The 23,378-nt window shown below is 35.2% G+C and overlaps 1 protein-coding gene and 1 long non-coding RNA gene across 2 annotated transcripts in view; one reads left to right on the top strand and one right to left on the bottom strand.

The window, feature by feature from the left end:
• The window catches only part of SESN1 (sestrin 1), an 80,827-nt gene that overhangs the window by 15,609 nt on the left and 41,840 nt on the right, over positions 1-23,378 (top strand). The window lies entirely within an intron of this gene.
• The window catches only part of LOC150007587 (uncharacterized), a 58,212-nt gene that overhangs the window by 15,613 nt on the left and 19,221 nt on the right, over positions 1-23,378 (bottom strand). Inside the window, exon 3 of the long non-coding RNA XR_016511636.1 lies at positions 11,084-11,138. This is a non-coding gene — a long non-coding RNA (uncharacterized LOC150007587). The remainder of the gene's footprint in view (positions 1-11,083; positions 11,139-23,378) is intronic.

Here is a 23,378-nt window from a genome sequence, read left to right as displayed (position 1 = left end):
TCTGAGCAAGCAGAGCAATGACTCTGTATCAAATTCTGTGTTAAGCTTGAACATTACTCCACATACATTATTTGGACGACTCAGAAGGCTTTTGGGAATGATACAATAAGAGCAGTGGCACAGATGCTGTAAAGATGTAGAGAATCTGTTGAAAGTGATCCATGTTCTGGAAGGCCTGCAATAAGCAGAACACCTTGAGAATGTTGAGCATCTATGGGCTGCAATCCACAAAGATTGGCAACCGACAGTGTGAGAACTAGAAGCTGATCTAGGGATTCCAGAAATTGTGTCCCAGATTTTGACACAGGATCTTGGTATGAAACATTGTGGCAAAATTCGTTCTGTGGCTTCTGCTACCACAGCAGAAGGAACATTGTGCTGCGGTTGCTAATGACTTAATTCAAGCCACTACCAACAAACCAGATTTCCTCAAGAAGGTCATAACCAGAGATGAATGGCGGGTCTACGGCTATGATCTGGAAACGAAGGCCCAGTTGTCCCAATGGAAGTTGCCTCGTTCTCCACTCCCGAAGAAGGCACAGCTAAGTGGCAGCAAGATCAAGACCATGTTAACTGTGGTTTTTGATTGGGAAGGTGCTGTCCATCACAAGTACTCCCCTGCAGGCCAAACAGTTAATAAGGAGCACTTCCTCAATGTTCTTTGTCGGTTGAGAGATACAATATGACGAAAATGGCCGCAGCTGCGGGCAACTGGTGATTGGCAGCTTCATCACAACAGTGCACCCACTTATATGTCATGTCTTGTGCAGAGTTTTGTGGTGAAACATCAAATCACTCAGGTGACTCAGCCCCGCTAAAGCCCAGATTTGGTATCCTGTGACTTCTGGCTTTTTCCAAAACTAAAATCACCTTTGAAAAATAAGAGATTTCAGACAATTGATGAGATTCAGAAAAGTGTGCTAGGGCAGCTGATGGTGATTCCAACAAAGAATTTTGCAGTGTTTTGAACAGTGGAAGAGTCGCTGGGAGAACTGTGAGGTCCCAAGGTGCCTACTTTCAAGAGGACTGAGGTGTCATTGTCCTATGTACAATGTTTCTTGTATCTTCAATAAACATCTTTTTCATAGTACATGGCTGGATACTTTCTGGACAGACCTCAATATACCTCATATATATAATTTATTTTCTCATATTTTGTTTTTAATATTTTGGCCAAATATTTGATTAAAATTAAATTATTTTCCCATGTGTATTTTAAATCTAGGAAATATATATAATCTCCAAATGCTAACTGTTAATCTCTGGACCATGGTTTTTGCTTTTCTACATTTTTCCAAAATTTTCATAATGGGTACTTCTATATTTCCTAATAAAAGCTATAATATGTTATTAAAAAGAAAATAAGGAAGTACACCACTTTCTATTCTTAGCACAATGACCTATATGATAAGTAGAACTTCAGTATACTCTGAAATAAGTTTCTTCTAATACAAGTATATACTGATTTTAAAATCCGAAGTTATTTAATTTACTTATGAAATGCCCTTATTTCGAGACTTTGGATGTTGATAGAGTAGATTTTTTCCTAATGAAATTTGTTGTTTGTTTTTTTTCTTCATCACACTGGATGAAAATTTACTCTGAATTCTCAGCTTGTTGTAGCTTTTATGAGCACTAGATGGCACTCTTGCTCAACTGAAATCTAGTTTATCAGTCATATTTTGGTGCTATGGGCCTTAAAAGAATTGAGTGTGCAACTTAAAAATGCTTATGTTCCCATTTTTGCCTTGAAAGAGGAAGTTTGGGGAGAAAGGAGAAGTTTCCAAGTTTAAATATCAGAGCTTAACTGGTTCAGTTTTTTCCATCTACAGTATACAGAAATCACCATATTAATGATAATATCAGTCATTCATTCCACAAATATTTATCGTGCATCCACTATCATTAGGAATTGTTCTAGGCACTGTATACAGTAGTGGGCAAAGAGATAAAAATCTCTACCCTCATAAAGCTTATATTCCAACGCTTGGATTTTTTTCCAGGTGCCATTCTAAGCTCGTACTTGCACTCACCCATTAACTCACTCATTTAATAAAGGAAGCTGAAGCACAGAGAGGTTATCTAACTTGTCTCTATTCACCTAGATAATTGTAGGTGGAAGAGCTAGGATTCAAGCTCAGGCATATGGTATTTGGAGTTCTAGTGATCTCAACCCTATACTGCCTCTCAAAACTAAAGAATATTTTATTATTGATTCTGTTGCATGTAAATAATATAAATTCATCTATTTATTTATAACTGTTCAATTCAAATATTCCCATTTTTGTTGAATACTGAATAAATAAAATGCTTATTATTTTTAGTGATTCTGTAGTCAATTATCATATTGTCCTAGCTCTTTTAAGATAATGTAGATCAAATACAAACATAGCTGGCCTTGTTCAAGTATATATTTAAGCATCCTTCTAGCCCTCATATTAACCATTTAGTAATGTGGATATGTTGTGTTAATGAGAACTCTACTGAATTGTGATTAAGTTTAGTAATACTGTACTCTGTTTATTAAAAAATAGAGTAAGGTCAACAATATACTATGTAACTTGAAAAATTACACAAACCCTTAAATCACGTTTCATAATTTGGGGGAGGAGGGTACAAGTTTACCTTACTCTAAAATACCTATATGATTTAGGATACACACACACACACACACACAATTCTGGTTCTTGAGAAATACAAGTATATGTAATTGTAAATTATCCTAAATATACATATACTTGTATTTCTCAAGAACCAGAATTGTATTCAACAGTATACTTGTTCTAAGATATGGAGTATAGAGAGAAAATCAGCCACTTTAGAATGAAAATATTGATGAGTAATTCACACATAGGTCATCAATAAGTAAAACATGCCTTCAGGGAAGCTGAAATAAATAGTTCTTAATAGCCAACTAGGCTATGCCCTTATTCTTTTTTGCTACAGAACTGTTTTAGGTAACAAAACTATGTTTTTACTATGCTAATAATTAGAGTTAACTGTCTTTTAATTAAATGAAATAATTAGTAAAAGGAGATCACTCTGTTCACCAGGGAATAGAAGGACATTTTCAGAGCAGAAATTTATTTTGGCAGATGCTACAATTTAAGGTTTCTCAGATTGAGGATTATGGCTTTTCTAGGAGCCCGTGTGCCCTTAAATTGAATGCAAAGTTATGTAGACTTCGTGCCTTTTTCTTGGAAAAGAGCCCAAGTTTTATCAGATTTTGAAAGAGATTGTAACTCCAAAAGATTAGGAGCCACTGCTGAAACTAGAATGGCCTACTGCATATTATTTTCCTTAAATTTTCAAGAAAAGTTTAAGTGACTGAAATTTGGGAGTTTTAAACCAGCAAAGGGAAAATTTTATTGATTCAACATTAGCTTATCTTTTTGGTCTGCTGATCTTTTTGTGGTGTGTCTGGATGTTGGTAGTTGAAGTAGTTTATGACATTTGTCATAAATTGTCAAGTCCAGTTTTAGAGGTTAAAAGTTCAAGTCTTGCTTCAAAGATGTTAAGACACAGGGAGCTCAGCCGCCGCACAGCAGAGCCCCAACCCTCGGGTTAACATGAGCACTACACACCTGTGAGCCACGGAGATATTAGAATTGTGTTTTTTCCTCAGCAAAAGCCAGTTAATACAGAAATTGGTACTATCCAGACTAACAGGGTTCATATCCTTGGTCTTAGCTGTCTGACCTTGTGCGAGTTACTTAACATCTCTAAGCTTCAGTTTTATAGCCTGTAAAGTAAGTCAATTGCACCTCATATCAATGAGATAATAATGTCTTGCTCTCTTTAAGGTTTGCAGTACAATGCCTGCCTTAGTACTACGGCAAAAAAAAAACAAAACCAAAACACAAAACATAAATTTTTCCTTGTTGATGTTTCAGGTGTCTAAAATAACACCTCTTCTTACCTTCTAGTTCCTTATCTTGATTTTCTTCTTAGCCCCAAACACTGATACTGTTATTAATTTACTTTTAATTCTGTCTGCTCCATAAAGATGAAGACTTTTTCTTGTTCATTGTTGGGCTCTCTAGGCCAGTTCTAGCACATACAACCAGATGTCCAATAAATATTTGTTAAATGAATGAGTAAATGTTAGCTATTATTACTATTTCACAATTTCAGTCTACAGCCCCTCCTCGCACCACCTCCATCTGCCCAGACCAGCTGCTGCATGCGGCTTGTTAAATGAGATGGGTAGGCCAAGAGGAAAGTCTCTTTCCCTAGCTGGAGTAGCTGAAATCATATCTTCAAAAGGAATATTAATCTCTTACAGGCCCTCTCTACTCAAGCTGTGGCCTGCAGACCAGCATCATCTGTATCACATAGGAGGCTGTTATAAATGCAGAATCTCAAGTCTTACCCTACTCCTACTGAGTCAGACTTGAATCCCCAGGTGACTAGTGTACATTATAACCTGAGAAGCATCACATTGGCCATTTTAAGGATTTTGGATTTTATCTGAACAGTAATGGAGAGCCACTAAACTATTTTAGATTAGAAACTTACATGATCAGATTCGTAATTTTAGATGATCACTTTTGTGTCAGAAACAGTAGTTGTCTCTGGGAAGGGAAGGCTTTTGGCTGGGGACCAAGATGGGACTGAGGCTTTTCCCAGGCCCACTCTGATATGGTGGGCCCTGGACAACATGTTGTCTGTTCACCCTGTTCTCCTACCTCAGCCTAACCTTCTCTCAGACATGTTAATGAAGAGTGGACACCCTGCTCTCACCTCAGGACTCTGAACACACCACATACAGCTACCACTTGCCCACTTCCTGGACTTAGAGGTGTCAGTTGGCACTGTGTTCGACCAAATGCAGGCTCTGGGACAGGGCTTAGCCCATTTGAGCAGAGACTTCCAGGGTTCAAGTACATGGTCTGGATGGGTACATGCTCTAGGCTCTGTGTACTCTTCACCTAGCGAAGAGACACAGCTGGAAGAGGTCTACAGTGGGCCCTCTAAAGTGCAGGGACCCCACTGTCTGGGTTTCAGGGATGTAATGCCTTTTTACATGTTCTGTTTTAAATCATTGAATGTATTTTGTTCAATGTGAATATATTACCTATATAAAATAAGTAAGTAAATAAAATGTGACATTAATTGGCTCCTGTTTGGGATGTATAGGAGGGGTACAACAATGGAAACTCAGTTAAAAGGCTCTTGCAGTATTTCAGCAATCATTGATATAATGCTTGGACTTGAATAATAGTAACAAAGATGCAGTTACAACTAGTTTTTCATTTGTATTTCACTTCTGTGTTGTTTAGATTGCATAAACACAGTTATTTTTTTTCCCTAAAAAGTATGTGGGAATTAAGCCTTTTGGTCCTTGAATATTTGAAAGTATTTTTACTTTGCCCCCAGGTTTCATTATAGTTCACTAGAATTCTAGGTTAAAATCATTTTCTCTAGGAAATGTGAAGACATTGTTACAATATTTTCTAGCATCTAGTATTCATACTGAGAGGTCTTATGACAGTCTGAATCTTGTTCTTTTTTAAAAAATAAAATAAGTTTTTGTTTGTTTTATTTATTTTGACCCTCCATCTTAATCTTTTCCCATATGTTCTTTCATTTTTATCTTTTTACTCTATGCCTTGGATAGTTTCCTAAATTTATCTTTCAATTGCAATTTGCTCTTTAGCCTGTTTCTGTTATATAGTGCTTCTATTTACATGTTTATTCAGCAGTCATGTTTTTAATTTGCAAGAACTCTTATTCTGATTGTTCCTTTCTCAAAACAACCGATTTTTATGAGTATTTTATTCTCTGTAATCCAAGGATGTCAATATAATTTTTAATTAGGTTTTTTTCCTCCCTGCTGAATCAGCCAAGCAGGAAATGGATGCACACTTAAATTGGGGTGCCTGAAGAGATTTAATGGAGGTGTGGGTGGAGTTAAGGGAAAACCAACCAAGGATAAAAAGCATTTTAGACAAGTAACAGCTGTAAATCTCAAAGGGCAAAGTTTAGGAGCAGTTACTAGAACCAATGAAATTACAGCTGTAGGAGAGTTGCCTGCACAAATGGGAACTGTGTCCCTCAGTAGAGGAATACACTCATTGCTAGCCCTCAGCCTTGCTGGAGCGAAGTAGAGGAATAAATACCCTGACCTTCTTCCTCCTGTCCTTCAATCTGTTAGTGCCTCCCATTAGAAGAACCTAATTATAAGCCAGATGGCAAGAGAACCCCAGTGATAGTGTCCATAGCCATGAGCATTTTCAAGCACAAAACAAAGGGACAATTTGGAGAGACAAGTAGAGAATATTTGCCATACCTATATTGGGTCTATTTCATACTATTTAGGAAGACATCTAGATGGATGGATTGGGGCTGTCAAAAGAATAGCACTTTAGGTTGATCTGGTAGAAGACAGCAGCAAAAATAAGTTGCTCTGGTGAAGAGTCAAAATGAGGTCAGTCAGGAGGGAGAGAATCTTTCAAGATCTGAGAGCTCAGAACCAAAAGAAGTGAGGTAGAGAAGTCTAGAGAGAGGGATGATAATAAGATAGGGACAGAACCATTGGAATGAGGGTCTGCCAGTGAAATGGATCCCTTTGAAGTGTTTACATTTGTTCTTATTTTCTTTTACTTTGGAGGACAATCATATTTGGGATCCAGTTTTAGGGTTTTTTTTCTCTCCCCATATTGTAAATTCTTTTACCTCCAAAATGTCCATAAAAGACTTGTACACTTGGCTATATATTAGTGATGCTTTGGAAAATGGTAGTGGCGTGGACACACTGTGCAGGGAGACTGCCATGAGAGCTCAAGGACGTATGTTACAGTGTAGAGGAGCCAGCAGTGACAGTGACACAATTCCTTTGTGCCCAGATAGACTAGATCTTTGGGGGGGGGGCGTGATAACTAGGCAGATACTGGGGTTCAGGTTATTTTGTTGGATAATAATGGCTGCAGGACAGGGGGACATCCAGACTACAGGCTCTTGGGTTATATGATCTTTTATTCATCAGGAAAGTAACTAAATTAAATGGTATTAGAATGAAGGGTTAAAAGAAATATATTTTAAATAAACCTGTCTTAGGAAACATAGTTAATTTCAATAATATTGCACCAGGATAACCATATCCAAGGAGAGAATGAGATGACAATAGGCTTTTACATCTTTTTTTGGAGCTGCATGTGTCTTCTGCATGCTGGCATCTCTGCCACAATACTTCAGATGTGATTTTTGCTGTGCTGCAAGTCTTCACTGACACTTGACTCAGACAAATCAGTTTTTCTCTGCATGGACTCTCTCAAACTTTTAAGTTTAACACTGTCTTTCACTATTACAATGTATTCATTTTGGGAGCAGTGATTATTTTTTATATTTTAAAATATTTATATCTCTTCATTATTCAAGTGATTTAGGAGTTTCCACCATTTTACCTGTCTTCATAGATACTTGTTCCTTAGACTTAAGTTAATCAATTTAGAGTTGTATCATGTTTTAATTTTATCTTAATAGATTTTGGGTCTTTTCATTGAATCTGATGATTTGGTGGTTCTGGATAGATTTCCTAAGGATAAGCATGTACCATATTCCATCATATTTCTAAAATTAAATAACTATTTGGTAAATTTGGGAGGGTTTCTCTTTGCTGTTATTTAAGTACTTTGTCATTGCTTTTCATCAGTGGTTCCCTTCATAGTCTCCAGGCTGAATTCCTTTTCTTCACTTTGTATCATACATTCCTAAATTTTATTAAATTTAAACACCATCATATAATATCAGTGCTATGATAACATGTCCAGATCTTACTCAAATTTTCCTAAGGGAAATAGATTAGACTCCTATATGAGTCCTACCTACTTCCTTTTTCATCCTATGTCAAAGGGAGTCACATGCCTCCCTTACCCTCACTATAGAAGAAAAAGAGAGATAGTAATTCCCCACCCCCAAGGAAAACAAACATCTCAGTGACTTGAATCTGCGCTTCCTAAACAGGCTTCTCCCTAATGGTGCTTCTCCCACCATTAGGAAGCTAGAGCTAAGGCTCTAGGGAGAAAGAGATATGGATAGAAATTGTAGGTTTGTGTCTTTTTATTATTAGTTTATGGATATATTATAAAGCCAAAAATCAAGATATGGGAACTAAGAAAGGATTACCTGTCAATATGAATATTAGTTTGAGAGAATTAATTTGAATGAAAAACCAGGATTTCTAGAGTTTTATATTAGTTTCATAACTTTACCTTCCATTGATGTCTATTTCAAAATTTAGGGGACAATTCTTAGTCTTAGCTACTTGAGGTTCTTACCTTACATTAGACTAAAAGGAGTTCAGATCTTTGTAAAAAGCCTTCAATTTGATGGTATAATTATTGACAGAATTTTGTGTTATAATAGGTAAAAGTATTACTACACTTTAAAGAAAATAAATTATATTTTTAAGTTTTGTATTTTTCTCTCTTCAGTAAACAGGCAGGACTTTGTAACACCGAGAATATTACTGTCACTATGTCCACAAGTGTCTGAAAGACGAGTGTGTGATGCAGAGCCTTTTCTATACCTGATTACACGTGTATTTTATTTTTTGGCTTATAGCCTTGTCTCTATGAGGCACAATAATCTTGTTTTATTTATTTTTTAATCCTCTAGTCATCTCATTCCTTCGTTGAAGCTACTTTGGAAAGAAGAACAACTCTGCTTCAGGATTTCCTCCCCATGTCTTCATAATCAAATAGATAGGAATATGTGAGAGGGACAATGAAATGATTTTAAAAACTAAATTAGTTATATTTTAATTTTTTAAAGCACAGTGGATTGTTATTTCTTTCACAATTGAATAATAAAAAGAAACAGATCCCTGAACATTGAATGAGTACATGGAAGTAGGAAAAGGAAAAAACTAAATAATAGCATTCATTCTTATAAAGCTAAGAAGCATCATATTAAATAATAACAGCATTAAGGGAAAATAATATTTTTATAAACCTATAAGAACATCAATAATGATAAAATTCTCAAATATGCCTATAGTTAAGGAAAATATAGCCTTATGAAAGTTAAGGTAATAGATGTGAAAATAAATAATAGGAATACAGAATTATAAAGAGTTAATGAGCTATTAAATTTGGAGACTGAAGGAGAGAGATATTGAAAATAAATGTAAAAGTTTAAGTTTGGCTATTCTTTCTTGCTCTGTATGGGCCAGATTCACAAACTGTCTGCAGTTCATTTTTCAAGTGTACTGTGCTTCTGAGTGCTTAATCTTATTAGACAGCCTTTATACATGCCTTTCCCTCTCCCTGGACAGAACTTTTCCTCTCTCTCACCTACTAAACTCCTACTCTTTCAGATCTCAATTGTAACTTCCTCAGGTAAGTCTTCTCAGACTCTCTGGACTAGATCCATTCTCTCTTTTGTTATTTCTCAGAGTACTATACTTTTATCACACTTAGATCATTTTTGGGTTAATGTCTTGCCTCCATTAGAGTGAGGCTTCATGTAGTAGAGGCCATGTCAAGTTTTCTTATCATTTACTTCTCTACTCAATATGTACATAGTAAAAGCTAAATAAATATTTGCTAGATGATTTATTTAAAAGATGAAGATAAAGATCAAGTTTGCTGGATAACCCAAAATATTTATGTGAAGTCAGTTCTGATGTGGCTCATTTAATTTTTGTTTAGAATAAATAATATATTTGTAATTGAAAGTTTAAAATTTTAGAATTTTTTATTTTTATATAATATTAAAAAATAAAATGTACCCAGACAGTAAATTTATTGGAAAAAAAAAGTTTTTGATCAAGGCTGGTTGTTTTTCTTATGTAACATGCCTCTCATTTATTTAGTTTTGATCTGTGGACTCATCTGTGGTTCACAAATCTCTATATTAGTTAGCTCATGATTCTTTCATCCTAAGGGAACTTTAAATTAGAAAAATGTATTACCGCTTTAATTTTAGGTTATGCACATTTTAAAATCAGATAGATACATCTTAAGTTGTGAGTAATATATATAAGATATTTCTAAGAGTTGAATGCATTTTTAAAGAAAATGTTAACTTTGTTATTATAGCAATTTTAATCACAAATTGAATCAGAGCTCATATCCATTTATGAATTAATCATTTAAATGTATTTGACTTGAAGTCAGCCTATCCTGACAGAAAGATTGAGAGGGAAGTTAGAAGAAGTAGTGACTGCTTTCCCTCTTGAGATATTGAAAGGCATAAATTTAAAGAGGGAGGAACAGGAAAAACATGTGGTTATTTTTGATTCTCTTGGTCACTTACTTGTCTTGGTGAGAAAATTACTACCTTCCAGTGACAAATTTTCTGAGACTAGTGGCTTCATGACACAATCAGTTCTCATTGCATTTAATCATAATTTAAGTAACATTAAATTATTCTGTGTAGTTAAGAGTATATCATCCTACAGATGCTGTACTAATTATAGTTATTAATGGCCTACTTTTTCTGACCTAAAAAGGTAAATGAAGGAGGGAATTGTCTTTGTCTTTGAGGGATTTTCCCTCTAAAAGAGATTAGTTCACTGCCATTGCTATTTATTTTCACATGTACTTTTCTAGAATCTTTGTGAAATTCAACAGTACTGAACTAATCCATAGAAAAAGCATACTATATCTTCTCCTATGGGAAAGAAGACTTGGCAGGTCAGATCTCTCCCACTCCAATTAGAAATTGTAAAGTTTTATAAACAGGCCCTTTCAATAAAAGAGCTTAGGCATAGATGGGATTTATGGATCAAGAATGCACACATGAAGCATTAGTTTAAAAATCCTATTATAACATTTCATATAATATGTCTCTTAGAAGTATCATTTTACATGTTTTAGAATCTATTTCAGGGAAAAAAATCTTCAACAAATTATCCTCTTTAATGTTTAATTTAGTGGTGCGGCTTTTTATACAGATTAAGTGATGTTTACTCATTAATATAAATGTATATGCATGTTGTTGTTATTATTTATTAATGCACAATGCTTAACAGAGGCCTAGCTTTGGTGCTTTCAAGCTGAGAACTAAAGGGGTGATTTGACCAAAGTAGGTCAGAGTACCATGGGGTAGCAAAGGGGAAGTCTCTGAGCTTACTCACATTGTCTTGCCTCTGGTGGAGTTCACTTTCATTGTTATGGTCTATGCCTGTCTTCCTGTGAATGAAAGAAATACTCAAATTGCAGAAAAGTCTGGGGAATATTATCATTAAGTAACTTTTTAAAACAGTAAGTTATTGTCTGTTATTGGGAGGGTTGGTAGGGCAGCAAAGGTTAGAATAAAAATTAACTGAATTAAATCCTAAATTTCATGCAAAATTATGCATAAATATGATCGTTTCTCTAAGTATAACGTAAGAAGTGCTGTGTAGGTCTCTGTGAGATAGGAACTAATGTTGCAATTTTGCCTGCCTCTTCTGCTTTTTTATATGCAGAGCTGTTGTAGAAGCAACCATGTTTTAGAATTAAGGAGCTGTTCCAGGCTTATCAGTTCATATCATATTTGTTTTGAACATACGCAATTGATTAAATATTATAAGCAAATCTACTTACTGATCATTGGATTAGTACCCGTCACATTTCTATGAAACACCATTTTGTGCCTGTTTGACTATGTATGATTAAGCTACTATTTGAATCTAGGAGTATACTTCAGCTGGCTTCAAAGATCCTAGAAATTTTAAGAAATGGCTTCCTTGGGTTGGTTAAATGTTATCCAACATATATATTGCATACACTTTGGAAGATTCTATACTCAGTTTGGAGTTTCCTCAAATATAGTATTCCTGGTGTGTTGGATCATGTTCTTTTAGAGCAGGTTCTTTTTTTTTTTCTGGCTAAATGTCCTTTTACTTAGGTTCTCCCCACCCCACCTCCTTTTCTAATGGCAAAAGACCCATGAGAACACTAAGCCTTTTAGAGTTTAGAGTTGCTGAAATTATTTTCTATTCTTATATTTGCCAGGAATTGCTGACAACTTAAAAGCTATCATATGAGTGAATACCAGTTGCCTAGATTGTTTGATGATTTTGGACAAACGTGGATCAGGATTTCCTGTAATTTTTCTTCCTCTTCTGGGCTGTTTTGCCTCTATCTCTGAGCAATTGTACACTTGGAATGAAAAAACAAAGCAAGGTCACTGGATCTAAATTACTTTTACTTCTGTGCCAAATGAAACTTTCCTTCTGTTATGTGTTACAGTTTTGGCATCTTTTGGCATCTAGAAAGAGATTTGCAGTTAGGAGGGGGAATGTGGAGGTTTTAAGAGAGGAGATTTTTTTTTGAGCTGACGCCTCCCTTTTTCTGTATTTCAGTCAGGGTAGAGACAGCCAGTTCCTGCTCTTTGGCTGAAACATATTCTAGAATCCTATGGATTGTATAATCTAGCAGTTTAGAATCCATTCCTGAATTCTCTGTGTTTTCAGGTACAGCCAAATTAATTTTTAAAAAGGATATGTCAGAGGGAGATGTATTTTAAGAAATAGGCATTCTGCTGAAAAAATTGTAATTGCTAGCTGAATGAAGGGGATAATCCAAGCCATTGCCTTTAAATGCCAGGAGTGCCTGCAGAACAGTCTCGGCATTTTTTCTGGGTCAGGAAACGAACAGCTGGGTTTCAGAAGATAAGAGACATATGAACTTCTGGGCAGAGGCAGATCTTTGAATAAAAGTAACCTCTCTTTGGAATTGAGTGTGTCAGTTAGGAATGTGTTTGGCTACAAATAACAGAAAACTTTACTATGTGACTTGAGTTAGAGTTCTCCCTCCATAAGAAACCTTAATTTATGTAGTCCAGAGCTTATGCTGATGCTCAAATATATTAATAATGACTCTTTATCATCCTTAGAATGTGATTCTCATTCTCACAGTCACCAAATGGCTCTTACATTTTCAGGCATCACTGTATTTGTTATCTATTGCTGTATAACAAATTACTTCAAAACATATCAGCTGAAAACAAACATTTATTATCTCACACAATTTCTGAGGGTTGTGAATTGAGAGGGTTAAGCTGGGAGGTTCTCGCTCAAGTCTCTCTTGAGGTTTAGTCAAAATAACAGCTGGAGCTATAGTCCAATAAAGGCTTGGTTAAACTGGAGATCTACTCCCAAGCTAACTCACGTGACTATTGGCTGGAAGCTTCAATTCCTTGCCACATGGGGGTCCTCATGACATGGCAGTGGGCTTTCTTCAGGGCAAATAGTCCAAAGGGGGCGCTGGGGGAGGAGTCTTCTATCTTGGAAGTAAGATATCATCACTGCTGCTGCATTATACTGGTTACTCACCCTGATACAACATGGGAGGGAACTACACAAAGGTGTGAATAACAGGAGGCAGGGATCACTGGGGCCATCTTGGAGGCTGTCTATTGTACTGGGGTGGGGGGGCAAGAAATGGAATTTCTTTATTAAAAACTGTGTATTTATTCCTACATGTTTAAACCTCAGTCACCTTCAAAGTACTCTCCATTTGATGCTATACACCTATTGAGATGGTTTTTTCCACTGCTCAGAACAGTTTGTGAATTCATAGATTTTTATGCCTTTTAGTGCTTCTGCCATTTTTTGTTTCACCTCTTCCACATCAGCAAAACGTTTCTCTTTAAGGACTTGTTTCATCAAGGGAAACAAAAAAATCACTTTGGGGCAAGATCGAGTGGCTGTGGAGGGTGGGGAATGGAGGTCATGCTGGTTTTGGTAAAAAACCGATGAACACTCAGCGCAGTGTGAGCAGGTTTGCTTGTAAATCACCCATCATGAAACGGGCAAACATGTTGAGAGTCTTCAAAACAAATTCACTAAAGCCAAACACAGCCTCTCACATCACTAGCTGGTGCACTGATACAGGTGGGTTCCTAGAACACTCACCTAAGTGGGGGAAGCCTCTACTGCAAGGGACCCACTCTGTAGAAGATAATTCTGAGGTTTTTTGGGTCCCCCCTCGTACATCTCAGTAAGTAGAAAAGAAGAGACAGTGCTAACAGACTTCTATTGACCAGAACTGTATAATGTGGCCTCTCAAGGAGGCTCAGAAATCAAGTGTTTAGCTTTTACAGCTTTTGTCATACAGGTAGGCAGGGGAGAAGGGTGATGGAAATGGAGTTTTTCTCAATGTTCATTGTCTGCCACTACCAAGGCATTTGATGACTGTAACTAATTTTAATTTGTCTGTATTACCTATTCTTAGAGTAACAGTTAGCTTTCTGGGAGGAGATTTAATCAATAAAAGTATGAATGAGAGAAAATCTTAAATTTAAAAAAAATTTAATTGAGAAATAATTGACATTCAACATTATATTAGTTTCCAGTATACAACATAAGGATTCAAAGTTTGTATATATTGCAAAATGATCACTATAGTAAATCTAGTTAACATCTATCACCATAATTACATAATTAAAAAATTTTTTAATGTAATGATTGCTCTAGTTGTTACAGAAACAAAGCTCTTACTGGTGTCTAGCTATCAGAAACTATCTGAAGTTTACTTAATTATGAATCAGAAGATAGTTTATTATGCAGAAATTTTAGGTTATTTTTTTCTCTGTATTCTTTTATTCTGTTTGCAAAACAATTTTCTGACATTAAAATTTCTGAAGTTTAAAACTTCACCTAATGCTTATATTTTTAGACCTAAAAATACCTTTTTTTTCATTACAGTAAACATTTATTGAGGCCTACCATATATCATATGCAACTAGATTAGTAATTTATATACTTTTTGGAAAATTGGAAAGAATTCCTGCCAGGCATTTTTTCACTTGGTGATTTTTTTTCTATCTAATGATTACTACATTTTTGTGAACCATGTGGTTGATTGGAATAACCACGTTTCTTTCCCATATATTCTTTTAGTAGTTAATATCAAATTCGTCAGCAGCCGTCCGTCTCGAGAGACGATGGTGTAGCTTCTTAAGTGTCTATCTGCACCGCCGAGAATGGCTGTGCAGTCCGACTCAGGAGTGACACGGCATCTGTCTCCTCCCGTGTTGAATTGACATCTTGCGATGACGCTGGAGTGTCCTCTCCAGTGAAGCTGAAGCTACAGAGCCTGGGCAGGGTGATATGGAGGGTCTGCTGTTGCCCATGCAGCAGACGCCCCCTCTCTTCGCAGCTGAAGGGTCCAAGGGAAAGACGGAGTCGATACAGCTTGGCTTCAGGTGCGCCGCAGGAGTTGCCGGTGTAGACTACAACGTCAAACCGCCTTAGGGACTCCGGCTCCGGATTTTCTGTCGGGGTTTACTCCCTTAGCCTTTCCCCAGAAGAGGTATGCCGCAAGGCAGCGGAGGTTTTTTGGAGTCAGAGTTTTCCTTCTCTGATGTACCCTGACTGGAAGATCGAACCAGCGACACTTAGCTCGCAGGCCGACGCTCAATCCACTGAGCTAAACCAGCCAGGGCTTTAATATCAAATTACATTTCTGAAAAATACCATACAACTGGAAAACACGATAGTAGAATCTGAAATTAACTGAGGACCCAAGAGGGATTGGAGAGGAAGGTGGAGGAAGTTGGATGCAAAAAATAAAGGGAGGTTAGGACCAGAGTATCTTACCTCTCACTTTTATCTCTACCTAGAGCCCAGGTAGGAAAAGAGTTCTTTCTGCAGAAAATAAAGCTGAAGAGCAAGAGGCACCACATAGCCACCAGCAGGTGGAGGTGAGGATTGGTACCTAGAGCACCAAAAATATATATCCCATGGGAAGAGGAAGCTTGTTCCATAAATGTGCCAAAACAACTGTTCAACTTCTTGGGGAAAACAATAGAGTTTGAACTTACCTCACACCAACAAATATAACTGATATTTAATTTGACCTTGAGTTAGGGAAGGTCTTTTAGAGAATAAAGACAAGGGAAGAAACTTAACAGAAAAGATATTTTGATTGAATAAAAAAATTAAGTATATAAAAAAAAAAACCACAAAATTAAAATATGAACCACAGATTGGAGACTAAAGTTATATCAGGTACAAAAAAAGTTAATATTCTTAATGTATTAAAAGCTCTTAAAAATCAATAAGAAAAAACAAAGATGAAAACAGGTAAGTTATAAATAAGCAAAAATTGACAACAAGTGTGCTATACAAGGTTCACTTCACAATAATAGAAGAAATTTTTTAAGTGATTTTTTGCCTTCTGTACTGGAGCTTTTTAAAAAGTGATAGTCTTCATGTAGATCAGATACACTACATGTAAACTTATGTAACTTATAATTTTTCTTATCTTTGTATTCAGTCACTGCACTTAAAATATTTGTTCACTGTAAATCTAATAAAATGCTTTAACTGTATTTTTAATGGATTATAAAAATAAGATATAAAAAACCTGTTAAAACTGTATGTTTGAACTTTAGGCTGTACTTTCTTCTATTAAACTGAGAAAATTAATGAACTTAATATTCCTTTCTCTTCTATCCTGTTTTGTTAGTCAAATTGCTATTTTATATTCTTAAGATTTTAACATTTAAATTTTATTCCATAACTCTTAAAGTTAGTCGTAGTTCTATACTTCAGGGAATTTGCGGTTCATCATTAATATGAATAATAAACAAAATTAAATTAATAATAACTTAGAACTATGTTCAGGGAATTTTAGCCAGATTCCTCCACAAAAGAAAAACAAACAAAAAAAACCCAACAGTAAAGAAAAGAAATGTTTTGCTGGTAACATTAAAAATTGGCAAGGGAAAATTTTGTCCAAGAAATAATCTGAAAATAAAGATGAAAACTACTACAACTGAACAAAGTAAATTACCAATAAAAAAAAGAAAAGCAAATTTTCTCATCACCTTTTAGAAAATTAGACTTGGTAAAAATAATAGCCACAAAAAACAGTTCACAATGGCAGAACCAATTATTCATCAAATTTGATATGGATGATAATATTTGATGTGGAGAAAAACCTGATGGATAAATCAAATATATATTGTAAAATTTATGGGAAAAGAATTTCAATGAAAATAATTTGAGGAAACTGAAAATTGAAAAAAATGTATTATAATGTAGCTACATGATATGGATAATTGATTATAGAATTTAGTTGCCTCAGAAAATACCTTCTAGGTGAAATTCATTATTGGCTTAATAATTCAGAAATATGGAGTCAAACATTCTGAACCTATGAGATTCAAAGGACTGCATAAATGAATATATAGCAACTAATCTGCATGTTAACAGAGATTACAAAGATTTGTTATCCAAGGGTCCAATCCACTGAAAGTAACACAGTGTTTCCATGACAAACAATTTTGTGATTGCTGGCAAATAGGGAGGATATTTTAAGACTGTATCTTAGAAATTCCTTTTACTATAAATTTTGCCTGTATTCTCACTTCCCACAGCCTGATAAATAGCCCAAGTTTTTCCAGCTTATTCTCAATGGTATGTTTACTATTTCCATTTTCATAACTGTGATACCATCCTTCCAAGACTACTACTATGTCAGAAATCTGTCAACTTTCCCTGCTTCTTGCTCAACCCTGAGGCCTCCACATGTCTTTGTATTAAATATCAGTTAATTAACCCATACCTGTTACAACCTACCCCAAAGCCATTTTTCAGAACTTATAGAACCCTCTTCTGTAGTTGCACATTAGACCCAGAACGAAAACAAACAAATCTCTTTTGAATTTATCTACATTTCACTTTATTTTAAAAGGTATTTAAAAGCTGCAACTATGGTTCCTAAAGGGTTCAGACTTAGATATAGATATGATACGTTCCAGAAAGTATAAAATTGAACAAATATTCACTTTGGTTATGGCCCCTATTGTTGACCTGTGACATGGAGAATTTTTGTGATTGAACTTTGATTCCTTATGTTATGGAAACTTCTATCACTTTTTCATTGCACTCAAAATCCCCCCTTTGGCTCAATGGTTACATGTTAGTGGCACAAATATTTGTGCAGTTAAATACTGAGTTGTTCTTGGAGAGAAGAAATAGTAAAATGTCTGTTTTTATATTTCAATTTAAAACGATGCACATTCTGCAAACTGAGGATACGTTATTAAAATTTATACTAGTTTGTCATATACATGGTTAACATTTCATTTGTTTTCAGAAGTTAAAATAAAATCAAGGAAGTGATACCAAGGACTCCTGTTTTAATTTAATCATTGTAGCAAAACACCTGATGTAATTTGCTGGAGTTGCCCCAAGAGTCCTTGGACAAATGTTTACACAAAAAATAGTGGCACAACTAAACTGAGATAAATTTATAACTTTCCCACATTTAACAACTAAGTTGGCAGAGAAATCAAAAGCCTAAACATTAAATACAATCCTTTCATTCTTTCTCAATCCCCGTCATTGCCCTCCTAAAACTTTAGTCTGATTCATAAAGAAGTATATTTAAATATAATAAAAAGATATCATATAAATGAGTATGTTTAAAGAAGTGTATTTAAATATAATGAAAAGGGATGTCATATAAATGAGAGGAGACCTGAAAAACTAAATTATTTTTTTCATAAAAGAACAGTTGCTTTTATTGTTGTTTACATAACCTTCATTAGTGCTAGAGCTGAAGACTAGCAATTCAAATAATAATCTTTTATCCCATTACTGGGGTTTTCATGCTAAAGATAATACTTGGTTGGTATCAACAGGCCATGTGTTTCCAGTGAGTTGTTTTCCCAGTCATGATTCTTAAGTGCGCTCAGCCGTCCGTGTTCTCTCACAGTCCTCCATGGGACTGAGGTGCGCAGACATTTGTGAAATAGCAGGCACAGCTGCGGTGCAGTGTGTGGCCATGAAGTAGCCCTCAGCTGGGCTTTCCCCTCTCTCCCATCTCTGCCTTTTTTTTAGTTTTGAAGCCACAATAATTCTCTTGACTATAACCTATTTTATGCATAAACAAGACTCTAGATGAAAGGAAGGAGGGAAGGAAGGAAGGAAGGAAGGAAGGAAGGGAGGAAGGGAGGGAGGAAGGGAGGAAAGAAGGAAGGAAGGAAGGAAAAGATATCAACAAGGACTTGGAAAACTGAACTTTAATAGATACTTAGTTTGTAAATTCATGAAAATACTTGTTCCCATTTCCAGGAACTTAATTTTGCCATTTGGGTCAATCAGTTTAGAATCTGTAAATGTAAACCCTCTTTATATAATTTGGTGATTTAGGATATTTAATAGTAGTGATAGGACTATGACCCTTCTGCTTAAGATGTTTTAGCAAAGATAAAGATAGCCAGTGCTTGCTGGCAGTACTCAATAAGAAAAATCACAAGACAGCTCTCTGATTTGAAAATTTGATGTTCTTGTCTCTAAGTTACTTTAAATTGGATCTCATCTTGAACTGAAAATAGAGAACTAAGAGATGACACTTTGACACTAATAGTTACTGTTTGCAAAAGTGAAGGGAAATTATAGTAAATTGTCAGTAATCTGTCAGGTTGAGAATGTAGGAGGTTATAGTTAATAAGCCATTATGGCTTAAAGTTTTATGCAGCATATGCATATATGTACTCTAAATAAATTTTTGAAGTAGGCAAAACTTAACTTTGGCTGTGGTCTTTCCCCACCCCACCTCTATGGAATCCTTCCTTGCTGAAAGTCACAGAACCTATTCTTTTTTCTTCTGCCCTAATATGCTCACAACCTGCTGTTAAGGAAAAAGCCCCTATAATGAAGTTGCATCATTCATGCATTTAACTTATGCAAATGTAACTATTATTGCTCATCAAACGTTTTTAAATGTGAGGCAGAAACTATTTTAATGTGAATATCATAGGCAGTTCTGTCTGACATCTCATTCAAAGAACATATGCCCCCAAGTGTGTATGAAATAAACAGAAATCTGCTCTGTTACTTTTATCCATTGGTCTGAATTCCTGTTTGTTCTCATAGAGTGAGCATCTCACCATTCTCAGGGAATTCCAGGTGTTTAAGACATGTGCTTTTTCTAATCCAAGGCTCTAAACACAAGCCAATTACCCCAACTAGTGCTGAACCAAATGAACAGTCATCTGCTCTAATGCTGGAGGATAAAATGTCTGCTTTGGACTTACTAAGAAGTGGCTTATCAGTCTCCAGTCTGGTGGTACCTTCCAAAGAGATTTTCAAGGACAGCGTTCCTACAGGATCTTCACTCTACATGCCTATGTAACGTTTGAATCTATTACATAGCTTAATGAGTTTTCTTTTTTATAAGATATTTACATTTTAACTGAAAATAATGGGATTAATTTGCTTAAGAATTATAGGCATAATTGAACCTCAGCTAAATATATATTTTAAAAGACAGTTGGGTTTTATTTTATTATTTTTATCTCTGAGGAAGAATTTGGGTGACAAGTTTATGTATATATATATATATATATATATATACATATATATATATTTTTTTATAATGATAGCACTTCTAAAAACCAAATAAGCAACTACTTTATCAAATCCTAAGGCAAGGCCTGATTTTACGCACAGATACCCAAGTTTCTCAAAACTATAATATGATAAATATATCAACACTAAAACAATATATTTCACCTCTGATTCTCAATTTCTTTTTTTTTTTTTGCATTGAAAAAGTTTAATTTAATTTTTATTAAATTTATTGAGGTGACATTGGCTAATAAAATTATATAGGTGTCAGGTGTGTATACAGTTCTATGATACATCATCTCTATGTTGTATTGTGTGTTCATCACCCCAAGTCAAGTTGGTTCTCGATTTCTAAGTATCAGTGCTCTTAGACACTCTCCAAATTCCTATTCTAGGACTACTTAGTTTATTTTAATAATATTTTAGCTCTGAAATTCTATGTCTACTATAGCAGATTTAAACATCTTGCAGTACTTCAAAGCTATCCCTATGCATTAAGGCTTTCATAATTATTGCTATGCAAAGATACCAATTAGTAGAGATTTCTAGTTCCTAGGCAGTGTTTACTATATGAAATGATAATACTCTTTTTTGGCCCTAAATTGAGTTTGAAAGAATAAGAAAAAACTGGATTTTTAGAACCTTGCTGGACAACATTCAAGCTATGACTTTGATTGAAAGAATACATTTTTATAGAAAATAGTAATGTAATATTGTTGCATCATAGAGTTTTAAATAGCATGGTTCATAAATGAGGTAACTTGTTTTTCTGGATTTATGGTCCATTGGGGAGGGAAAGATTGACTTTATCACTTCAAATATGTTTGTTCTCTTTTATGCTGTATCAGGATTATAACAAAAGTTACATTTTGGCTGCACGGTATAAGCAAGAACCTTGTAGAAAAAGACAGGAGACCTTGATCACTATGAGTTTCCTGACTTCAGGTGCTGAACAAAAGCCAGAGAAAGTTTTTAAGCATCCTGTAAGCCTTTTGCTAGTATTGAAGGGGAAGTATTCCTCTTTTTTCTCTGTCTCAGATTTTTAGTTGTTTTATTATTTTACTATAATTAGTGTAAGAGCATTTTTACTAGGTTAGAAAGAGAACTGTAAGTGAACATATGCTACTTTCCTAACAGAGAAAAGCTGAGAGAAGTTTTGCTCAAATGGAAATAAGAAAGTTAAAATTGTGGTAGCACTTCCTCCAGGTATTTAGCTCAAGCATAAGCAGAGTTGTCTGAAGTTAACAGGAAAAGAAACTACTTGTGAAGTGTTAAAACCACAATCTAAGAAAAACATTTTCATAATATTGTATTGTAGAGTATTAAGAACTAAATGACACAAATTGCTTTAGTAGTATTTAGTAAATATACTTTCCCTCATCTAAGATTTAAAAAACAAACAAACAAGAAGAAACCCACCTAATCCCAACATCAGTAGCTGAGCTGTTTGGTTTTTTGTTTCTGTTTTTTTCATCCTCTGGAGCCATTATGTCCAGCAATAGTATTACCATCTTTATATTTTAGGTGAAGAATGATCTTCAGGTTTTCTATGTTTCAAAAAAGGGTCTACAGTCCAGTTAAAATTCATATTAATTATTTGAAACTAGGAACTTATTTTCTCACTCTAGCAAATCCTATCTACAGCCCAGTTAGTTTTAACTACACGAGGCTGTTGAACTATAGAGTTAGCAGCATAAATGATTTTTATATTCTATTTTAGTAGTATTTCTATAAGAAAATTAACCTAAATTTTTACAGGGGATATCAACAGCACTCCCCTCCTCCATCCCCTCCCATTCTGCTGAATCAACCTCTTCTCTCAGGAGTCACTGGAAGAAAGTTTCAATGGGAGGTGAGAAGGCATAGAGATGTGAATAGGGGCTAAAATTGGGAAAGAACAGTGGGGTTTCTGGAGGTCTTTGCTTTTAGCATTGCAAAGACAGATATAATAAGGAGGGCTTGATATGCTGTAGGAGTTCCAGAAACTTAACAATAAGCTTGTCCATATTGATCATTAGTAAATGAAAGAGGTTGTGAGGATATATGAAGCCCAGTAAAACTCAATGAATATGTGTTCCTTTTCTTTCTCCCTCCTTCTTCCTTTGCTATAATTATATCTTTGCCTTTGTCCCTAAAATTCCTCCCCCATTCCGCTTTACTTCCTACTCCCTCTGCATATGTCTACTTTCTCCCAGTCTTTTACATTCATGTATCTTTCACTTTGATCCAATAGGAAAATTTGAGAACACAGAGGTACAGTGCACTAATAATAAAACACAATTCCATCTACATTTTAAAATATGGCCTGACTTAGCTCTCTGAAGTCAGGGTTTGTTTTATTCATCATCTAACAACGTCTAGCACATGGTAGTCACTCAACAAAATTTGTTGAGTGAGCAATTAACAAATGAATGCAGTTTCTAAGGATTTTTTTTTTTTTTTTTTTATGAAGTTGAGATTCTAGGATGAAGGAGCCCTGGTTGGGTGGCTCAGTTGGTTGGAGCATCATCCCATACACCAAAAGATTGTGGGTTCAATTCCCTGCCAGGGCAAACACCTAGGTTGAGGGTTTGGTCCCTAGTTGAGGTGCTTACCTGAGGCAACTGATTGATTCGCTCTCACATCAATGTTTCTTCCTCCCTCTCTCCTTCCCTTCCTCTCTCTCTCAAATCCTAGGGTGAGGATTAAAACAAAAAGAAAGAAAGAAATTCTAGAATGAAGGAAAAAATGGACCCTAGAGTGGGTGGAGGTAGACTAAAGGATAACTTAAGAATGTGATGTGAACTGTTAGTGGTAGAATACTTGAATGAACTCATCCCTTTTCTCTTCTTCATTTAATATCACAGAAATGAATCAAAGGTTATATCTATAGGGGCCCAGAAGCCTACAGTTGAAATAAGAAGAAAAGGGGCATAAAAAGACCAGGAATGTATAAATTCAAAACAAACTTACTAACAAGAGAGCTTAAAATTTGGCTCTTATTTTGTTTGTATTTTTTAAGATTAGATTAGATTAGATTAGGCTGCCAGTGACAGAAAACTCAATATGTTAGTTTTTATACAAGAAAGTTTCCCTCTCA

This window comes from Furipterus horrens, unplaced genomic scaffold (genome assembly GCF_987537825.1).
Source record: "Furipterus horrens unplaced genomic scaffold, mFurHor1.1.pri manual_scaffold_6, whole genome shotgun sequence".
Taxonomy (NCBI): Eukaryota; Metazoa; Chordata; class Mammalia; order Chiroptera; family Furipteridae; genus Furipterus; species Furipterus horrens.
The sequence above is the reverse complement of the archived record's forward strand: the minus strand, read 5'-3'. Positions and strand labels throughout refer to the sequence as shown.